The following is a 10,368-nucleotide window of genomic DNA, read 5'->3' as shown; positions in this document are numbered from 1 at the left end:
TGTTTGACACTTGTAATCACTCTACTACTTAGTCTGAATATCTGACCTCTGAAACAACCTAAATTCAACTCCAAGTGATGCTCATCTAGACTTGTAGGAAACTAGGAGCCATGCTCACTACCCAGGGGAAACTCTATGGTACATGTGGCTATGTAGCTTGCTGTCTCTTCTGATGGAGGGATAGGTATATTACTAACCCCCCACGTCTCATGCTAATCAGAATGGCAGTAGTACCTTTTCCATCTTATGGAAAAATGTATAAGAATGTTGCAAAGGCTGAATTAAAACCAAACTGCCATCTAATGCATAATCTTTAAACATTAGACTTAAACCTGATTTGCATTACCTCCATTAGACCTGCAGGTAATGCATAACTCTACTGGTTCCAATGCAGGTTAGTACATAAGAGGCCTAGATTTTGAGGGACAAAAAGACCAAGCATTAAGCCTCAATGATTGCCTGTGCATGTCAGTTCTATCAATCATTGTAACTGAGTCTAGTCTTTAGACTTGCAAAGACAAAGTCTGTCCTGTCATAGTTCTCCTCCCCTCCCCTACCCCAGGGGATAATATAAGGTCCTTCTTGTCTCTATTCAGTCCCTAGTCTCTTCCAAGCCTTGGAGGGTATAGGTTAGGAGGTTGCAGGCTATACCTGTGAGCCTTGTTTTGAGGTTGTCTTGTTTCTGTTACCTGCAAAGATGTGTGGCAAGCTCAAGGCATTTTCCCATAGACACAGAATGGGAGAAATGCCTTGGTGAATCAGGCCCTTAATTTGGTAAGAAATCTGGAGGGTCTCAACCTGAGGGGTCCCCCTGCCTAAAATTGAGATCCAAATGAGAGCTGCATGCAGCAGCAAAACCCCACAGCAATTGCATAAGATAACAATTAGAGCAGACTGTAAACATAGTTATCCTACTTGGTTGCCCTTCTAGCATAGAGAAACTACTTAATCAGTTTATTACCAGTTTCTCTTTACCAAACACAGGCCTACTCGTGAGAAACCTTGGGCCAGTGCCCTACTTGGCAAAACCCATCCCCTATACCAGATAACAGCTCATGAAGGGATCCCAAAGGGAGGTTGTACTGGTTCTTTGCCAACCTGCATCAAATATGCTTGGTGGCTCTTGTGGTTCCCAGTATTTGAGAACACAACCCTCCTTGCTCTTTCCAACTTCTACATCCCACAGATTGTGGAAGTAAACAAATTAGCTTTCTCCCATAGTGGATGACTAAAACTACAAGAGGTGGTAGTGGGAATCCTGAAGGGAAAAGTCACAATCTCAAAGAGCTTGTGAAAGAGCACAATCTTTGTGCTGAAGTTGAAATCTATATATATATATAATTTTAGAGGGGTGTGGCTAAAAAAAAATCTTCATTGCGGAGAACAAAATGGTCTTATGGGATGGGTGGATGCTAACAAATACTCATTCAAAACTTGGGCCTCTTTCTAATCTAGAACATCTAGTTGCTTGGAGATAGGGTATTCATTCTCCCTTTGAGGATAAGATGCTTTTGAAACACTTGAGATGTAAGTTAAATCAACTGATTAAACAAGTCTTAACACCCCACCCACCTGAGAGCAAAGGGCTAGATCAAAACTAGTGCACACTTCCCTGCTCCTCTTCACTCTCTAAGAGCAGATTCATAATATATTTGGTACTATGCTTTGGTTTTTCCATTAAAAATCAGATTGAGTGCCTCTTAGCCATGCCTCTATTCAGATGATAGATATCTCAGCAATTGAGTGGTCTGGATGTGGCATGCTTGCTGCATCTGATCATACCCACTCAGCCCCATTCTGTTCTCCATAGTTCATTTGCTATGTAAAGAGGAACATAGGGGTAAGGGAGGCCAAACATCTTTCACCACCTTTCTCTAAAGCATCTGTTCTCCTGTGATGCTTGTGCTGTTCTCTGTTCTGGCTCAGTCTGGGGACCACCCAGGACTGATCCTGCACTACACTGGGGATATGGATGGTCCAGTAATTGGTCTTTCATAGTTTGACCAGGCCCACTGCTTGGCCAAGAGCCTCCAGTGGTAAGTGGAGGATCTTCCAGCCTCTGGTACAAGTGGTGAAGGGATGGGGGGGTCCTCTCATACTCTCCCACTGAAACCATGACATAAGCCATCTGACCAACTGCTGCAGTTCTTTTATATGTAATAGGGCCCTTACACAAGCAGGTCATGTTCTGGAGTAATCTGTGCCTAATGGTGCAAGTACAGTAGGGGCTCACCATGATGATCCAGTCTATGGCATCTTGACTCCAGTCTCATTCTTTCCTTCTCTCCTAGGGGACCATAAGCTAATAGATCCCTCATCACTGGAACAGGCTGGCTTCACCTGGGCTCAGGTTGTGGTGAAGTATAGTTGATAGGCTGCCTGATAGCAAAAGCCTCCATCGAGCTAGTCTCTTCCCCTCAGCAGTACCCACTGGAGCAACCCATGATAAATTCTCCAGCCCACTGGCTAGACTAGTAACCAGCTCCTCACTGGGTGAAAACACGATCAGGGATAACTGGGGGTAAGGGAGTCAGAGGATGATAGTTGGGGATATGGTTGAGCCAATTTGAAGGATGAATGGGAAGTAGTATGAGCAAGAATGGGTGTTCAAGGAAAAGGAGAACCAGGTATAGCAGGAAGACTGAGAAAGCAATAGGTGGAGAAAGTGAAAGATTCAGAGAAGGACTAGAGGATGGGAGAGTATGGGTGTCAGAAAGGGGTGCTACAGGGGCCATACCCCCCCAAAAAAACAATCAGGCAAGTATCTGCAGTGACTACTTACTTCTATAGTTTCAGTGGGCTCCCTACTTACGGAGCATGTTGAAAAGTGCAAGATAGTGAGACCTCTGGCTAGAGAGCCATGCTTTGTGGTCCTGCCCCCTACCTTCTCAAAACAAGGTCTCCTGGTTCAGTCTCTCCCCCTCTCCAACCCCACCTGGAGACTCTGACCTCAGACAAGCTATCTGCTAGAAGGAGAACAAAACCCAAGTTACAGCTCCTGGGTTTTTTTTTAATATCATCACCTTATGAAAGACTGACAGCTTCAGAAGAACAGACAAGGTGAGGGCTATGTTTTATCAGTAATTGTTTGTTTGCTGGGAGTCACTCTGCCCTACTTTTCAGGTCTCTGTGTAAATTTGCTGGGCTGATCTCAGAAGAGCAATAGCCTTACCTGGGACCTTTTGAATTGTAATCAGCCTGAGATTGCTGCTGATAGGCAGAGGGAGGAGGTGGTGTGGAACAAATAGAACATGTATCTTCCACCTCCACAACTAATCCCACCTATCACCATTACCTGTCCCTCCTCCAGTGATGACTCCAACATACTCCCATACCTATAAGTCAAAGCCCCATGACTTATGCATTCTCACTCTACCTTAAGCTAAGTGAGTCCTAGAATCACAGCCGCACATGAGTTTTGTGTTTGTAGCTGCTCTCCATTTTCTTCCCTTGTGCTGCTTGCAGTGACTGCTCCTCTTCTCTGCAGGCTAACTGAGAAAAGGGGAATGGCTGAGCTGTATACAGAGAGTCCTGGAGATGTCTAGTGTTACCCCTGAGACCCTGCAATTGATGCAAGTTTCCTGAGTCTCGGGGTGAAATCCTGAGTGTTTGCACGTATGGCTGACCAACTACCCATAACCAAAGTGAATGGAGACAGTGAATGCTGTAAGAGAGGAGGAAATGTAAAGATGGCTGCTCCAGGCTGGGTAAGGGATGGCAGGAACGTTATATGATGCTGTAGTGCCCTTAGCCATACAGAGGAGGGGGATACTTGCTAAGTGAGCAGAAGTAGTGTGTGACAGTGTGCATGTCAGAATGTTTGAAAAAGTGTGTGCTTTTGTGTCTAAGAGTGTCAGTATCTGAGCATGGCTCAGACAGCATGTGTGACCGAGAGAATGAGAGTACATGCGTGTGAGCCACCAATCTTAGGTTCACCAACCATTCTGTAGCAACATAGTTTTAGTGACTTTTTACTCAATCTAAAGACTTTTCACAGTAGATCTAGTCACTTCCTTCAAGTAAGATTTGCCAACAGTGCATAGGCAGCGGAACGGGATGGGCCACCTGGGCCCTGGTCCATTCACTTTTATCTGAAGGACAGACCGTTGCTACCCGCAGGCAGAAAGAAGTGGTTTTCTAGCACCAAGTGTTTTATTGGTAGGTTTGGGAATGAATCATTCTAATCTGATTTATGCATTAACTATAAATAAAGTAAGAAATGGGTGCTGCTGGGGGTGGAGCTTGGTTGCCCTCCCCCAACAAAAAATGCATTCTGCCTCAGGACTTGAGGAAGGAGGAGATAAGAGTGACGTGATGCTGATGTAATGGACACATCTACAGCAAAGAAGAGAGAAATGAAGGAAAGACATGTCAGGGAGGGAATGAAGTGACAGAGAGAGAGAGAAAAAAAAAAGTAAAATGGGAAGGACAGCTTCAAAATTAGAAGACAGATGAGAACAGTGTAAATAAACCCCAGATAACAAAGGCAACGATCTAGTAACTGTATGACGCCTAGCAAAAGACTTGATTCTCTGCAGGCTGTGATGGCAGAGAACTTGATTCTCTGCAGGCAATTTATAAAATAAACTAATTATGGCTTTTATTGGATCAATGTATTATCCAAAAATGTTATACATAAGCTATAAAGACCACATCGGTCTCTTCTTCAGATGTGAATATTGTCTCTATAATGTTACATCTGAAGAAGGGATGTCTGTGGTTTCAAATATTTTTAAATTAATTCCAGTAAACGATTTCAGAATCTGCTTAGAATCTCACAATGAGACTACAACTTTCAGTGTTATGGTTTCTATGTAAAATTTATTTTTTTTTAGGTGGCACTCCCATGCCACAGAGGGTATAGGAGTTGTTTTTCATTAGGTGTGTAGTTGAAGTGAACCTTTCCCCCTCATTGACTGCACAGCTGCCAGAATTGCTAGAAGTGAGAACATTCTAGCAGAGCAAGGTCATCTTTTGATCAAAGGGTGCTACAGGCATTCCTTTGATGGACAGTGTGGTTGCAGCCCCTATAGGCTTGGTCTAGGAATGGGTAATAAAAACCCTGATTCTACTGGGGCTGGGATTGCTGCAGAGAGAAGGGACAGACAAAGAATGTGACTGTGATCCGCTTACAGGGGAGGAGTATCAGGAGCTGGCCAAAGATTCTCACTCAGAATCTCAGGAGGCCAGAAGAGAAAGGGACGAATTTCAAGAAGAGAAATAACTTTAACTGGGGTAGGAACTTATCTGCGCCAAGAACTGTGCCAGAGGGAACTTGCCATGGGGCTCAGAGAATCCAGTCTGCAGACCCAGATGATAACTGTTCTTGAGCTGATCAGGACATTGTGAGTAAACTGAAATGGAAAGAAAGAAAGGCCAGGTTAGGCCTAAGAACATTAAGAGAAGAGAGTTCTAGCATATCTTAGCACTGCTTGAGAAGCTAAAGTATTACCGAGGAGAGTTACAAGGAACTATATTTCTGCTACACTGCTATATTCTATTGCTATTCTGAAGATTACACACTAAATTATTTTTGGCTGGAGCACAGCTTCCGAGTGGACAATGGTTTATTTCATGGAAGTGTCCCCGGCTCACCACTGGCCCTGCAGGTTATCCTGCCCCCAGCTCACGGCCGCAGAGAAGTTTTCCCCTACCTTGGGAGAGTGACCTCAATGCTCTCCAAGGCTGGGAAGGTGAGCCCCTGGTGGAACAGGGGCTACAGTTATATGGAGAGAGGTGGTGGAAGACTAAATAATTTTATGAAAACAAGGCATGCCTCACCACATGAAGCAGAACTGGTGAAAGCCCCTTGATAAGAAACTGTCAGCATATCACTGATTGTGTAGGAATCAGCCTGTACAGTGCATCTCCTTGGTTCTTCCAGTGTGGTTGGTGCCAGTTTCTTAAATTAACCCTATAAAGCCAACAGGATCTCAGTAAGTCTAGTGTCCAGTGTTTTTACAGGATACTACTTGGGATGTGGAGAGTGCAGGGAGGTTGATGGTAATGGTTACATTTAATTATCAGAATTTCAGAGGGAGACCATGTGGGCCTGAACTCAAGTTATTTTAAACAGCTAGCAATGCCTGTGGAGGGAAGGATGCATTGTAAGACCCAGAGATCCTGGGTATGTACTGTCCCATCTGGCCTAAGCCACACAAATATGGCAATTACCAGTTTTTATGTTGCTTGTTTTAAACTTGTTCCAGCAGATGGCCTGGCCAGAGAAAAACCAGCCATGTTGACTGAGTGCTAGCCATTTGACAGCCTTATACTTTTCTTTTATGTCAATTTATGGACTTCTCCTCTAGGAACTTTTCCAAACCTTTTTTAAACCCAGCTAAGCTAACTGCCTTAACTACATCCTCTGGCAAGAAATTCCAGAGCTTAATTGTCATTGAGTGAAAAATAATTTTCTCCAATTTCTTTTAATTGTGCTAGTTGCTAAGTTCATGGAATGCCCCCTTCTAATTACCCATTCTAGTCCTCTCAATGATTTTGTAGACCTCTATCATACCCCCCCCCCCCCCCCCCCCCCCGCCATCTCTTCTCCCAGCTGAACAGCCCTAACCTCTTTAGCCTTTCCTCATAGGGAAGCCGTTCCATCCCCTTTATCATTTTGGTTATCTTTCTCTGTACCTTCTCCATTGCCTCTATTTCTTTTTTGAGATGCAGCAACCAGAATTGAAAATAGTACTGAAGGTGCAGTCTTACCATGGAGCGATACAGATGCATTATGACATTCTCCATTTTATTAACCATTCCCTTCCTAATAATTCCTAATTCTCTGTTTGCTTTCTTGATCATCGCAGCACATTGAGCCAATGATTTCAATGTTTTAGGCTGAGTATTCTCTGGCAATGGCAGCATGTCTAGCTGTGTCTCTTCTGGTCACTGGTGCTGCTTCCCCCTGACAGTTCGTGCCTCAGTTTTTTGGGCTGTGCAGGGTTTTGTAGAAATGGGGCTCTGTGCAGTTCAACCAGGGAGTAGCTCATGCAGGAGGAGAAAGAATGGTGCCAGCAGCTGATGGAGCTGCAGTTGTATATACTGGCTGATGACACCATGGTGCCAAAGGTGGAAGTTGGCGGAGAAGTGGAAACTTGAGTATTGTGGGAGAAGTGAGGACTTGGGCAGTGATTCAGAGGGAGAGTAGGGGTTTTGAGGATTGGGTGGAGGACTGGTTATGATTGGTGGAAGAGTAGGAACCTGGATTGTGTGAGATTTGGGGGGAAGAGAGTGGGAACTTGGAGACTGAAGGACTCAGGAATTGGGTGAGGTTGGTGAGAGAGTGGGGACTTGGAGGGGGCAAGTAGGGTTTAGAGATTAAGGGGAGAATGGGGACTTAGATTGGCTCAGGTTAGGGGAGAGTAGGGATTTAAGGATAGGATGGAAAAGTGGTAGCTTAGTGGTAGCTTGTGGATTGAATGGGAGGAGGGTGCAGATTTGGAGATTGGATAGGGATCGAGGAGAGTGGGGATTGGGGATTGGTGGAGAGAGGTAGTGAAGTAGGAAATCTGGGTTTGGGAGAAAGCAGGGATTAGACTGAATGGGGAAACAGTAGGGACTTGGTATATGAGTGGGGAATATGTTGGGCTGAGAGAGTATTAGTGGGAGGGTTGATATGGGGCTGCATAAGTGAGATGGCTGTAAGATGGGGCCTGCTGAGCAGTGGAAAGAGATGGAAAAGAAGCTGTGGATGGGTTAGAGGCAGTGGCAAAGTATGGATCTGTGAAGTAGGTAAAAGTGAAAATGGGTCTAGAGAGGAGGTACAATTGAACCAATGAGAGACTGAGTAGGGGGTGAGAGGTAGAAGGAAGGGAGATTAGCATTAAGGAAAGGACTGGGGCAGGGATGAGAGGCAGAAAAAGTAGATGAGGGCTGGAGAAGGAATGAGAGAAAGGGGGAAGGGGAGGTCTCAGTAAGCAGTGTTAGAAAGTGGAAGGATCGAATGGGAAGGAGGTGAAGGGAGATGAAAAATTGATAGGTGAGACTGTGAAGGGGTATACAGGAGAAAACCCTGGAAAACCTTAAAGAGCCACCTCCAGAGATCTGGCCCAGTCTACCTTAAGCCCTATAGCAGCAGGGAATCCTGCTCCAAGGGTAGTTCCCTAGGGGGAGGGAATAACTAGCCAGTCCCAGGATGGAAGAAGAGGCCCCCAGAGAAAACAAGGAAGCCTAGAAAAGGCTAGCAATGCTCAGGTTTGAAATGAATTATGAACTTTGCTTTGAAACTGCTAAGGTAAGTAAGACTGTTTCTATTTTGATTTTTCTGTCTGTAAGCAATATATGTTTGAGAGAATTATCAGACTCTAGCTTGGTTCTAACCTCTGCCAGCCAAAAGACCACTCACGGTGCCACAGAGACATGAAACATAAGAACATAGGAACATAAGAAATTGCCATGCTGGGTCAGACCAAGGGTCCATCAAGCCCAACATCCTGTTACCAACAGAGGCCAAAACCAGGCCACAAGAACCTGGCAATTACCTAAACACTAAGAAGATCCCATGCTACTGATGCAATCAATTCTATAACATATACCAATACAAGGGACGCTTGTGTTCTGGTATTACTTATGTACAGTGGCTGTTATTCAAGGACAGCCAATTTTGTGGGTGTCCTTCTTCTTAGCCCCGTCTATTAATCTTTATTATCCAAAATTCAATGTAGATTTTCGTGTTTTTCTATTTTTTCATTTCCTTTTTATCTAAAAAGATCCCCTTATCTCCCCGTTTTATGAGGCGACCCGCTACTTGTTTGTCAATACTTATCAGGGCATCCGTCTCAATTGGTTCTCGCGGGAATCGCGTCTGCCTGCAGGAATCGCGTCTGCCTGCAGCAGACTACTCTGAATAATTTTGTATCATCCGCAAATTTGATAACCTCACTAGTCGTATTCCTTTCCAGATCATTTATATATATATTGAAAAGCACCGGTCCAAGTACAGATCCCTGAGGCACTCCACTGTTTACCCTTTTCCACTGAGAAAATTGACCATTTAATCCTACTCTCTGTTTCCTGTCTTTTAACCAGCTTGTAATCCACGAAAGGACATTGCCTCCTATCCCATTACTTTTTAGTTTTCGTAGAAGCCTCTCATGAGAGACTTTGTCAACCGCCTTCTGAAAATCCAAATACACTACATCTACTGGTTCACCTTTATCCACATGTTTATTAACCCCTTCAAAAAAATGAAGCAGATTTGTTAGGCAAGACTTCCCTTGGGTAAATCCATGTTGACTATGTTCCATTAAATCATGTCTTTCTATATGCTCTACAAATTTGATCTTGAGAATAGTTTCCACTATTTTTCCCGGCACTGAAGTCAGGCTCACTGGTCTATAGTTACCCGGATTGCCCCTGGAGCCTTTTTTAAATATTGGGGTTACATTGGCCACCCTCCAGTCTTCAGGTACAATGGATGATTTTAATGATAGGTTACAAATTTTAACTAATAGATCAGAAATTTCATTTTTTAGTTCCTTCAGAACCCTAGGATGCATACCATCTGGTCCAGGTGATTTGCTACTCTTTAGTTTGTCAATCTGGCCTACTACATCTTCCAGGTTCACAGTGATTTTGTTCAGTTCGTCTGACTCATCACCCCTGAAAACCATCTCCGGAACTGGTATCTCCCCAACATCCTCATTAGTAAACATGGAGGAAAAGAACTCATTTAGTCTTTCTGCAATGGCCTTATCTTCCCTAAGAGCCCCTTTAACCCCTCTGTCATCTAATGGTCCAACTGACTCCCTCACAGGTTTCTTGCTTTGGATATATTTTAAAAAGTTTGTATTATGAGTTTTTGCCTCTATGGCCAATTTCATTTCAAATTCTCTCTTCACCTGTCTTATCAATGTTTTACACTTAACTTGACAATGCTTATGTTTTATCCTATTTTTTTCAGATGAATCCTTCTTCCAATTTCTGAAGGATGTTTTTTTTGGCTAAAATAGCCTCTTTCACTTCACCTTTTAACCATGACGGCAATCGTTTTGCCTTCTTTCCACCTTTCTCAATGTGTGGAATACATATTGACTGTGCCTCTAGGATTGTATTTTTAAACAATGTCCATGCCTGTTGAACACTTTTAACCTTTGCAGCTGCACCTTTCAGTTTTTTTCTAACTATTTTCCTCATTTTATCAAAGTTTCCCTTTTTAAAATTTAGTGTTAGAGCTGCAGATTTACTTATTGTCCCCCTTCCAGTTATTAGTTTAAATTTGATCATGTTATGATCACTGTTGCCAAGTGGCCCCACCACGTTACTTCTCTCACCAATTCTTGCTTTCCACTAAGAATTAAATCTAAAATAGCTCCCTCTCTTGTTGGTTCCTGAACCAATTGCTCCATGAAGCAATCATTTATT

The sequence above is a fragment of the Rhinatrema bivittatum genome, chromosome 6 (assembly GCF_901001135.1).
Source record: "Rhinatrema bivittatum chromosome 6, aRhiBiv1.1, whole genome shotgun sequence".
Lineage (NCBI taxonomy): Eukaryota > Metazoa > Chordata > Amphibia > Gymnophiona > Rhinatrematidae > Rhinatrema > Rhinatrema bivittatum.
Note: the sequence above shows the minus strand (reverse complement) of the source record.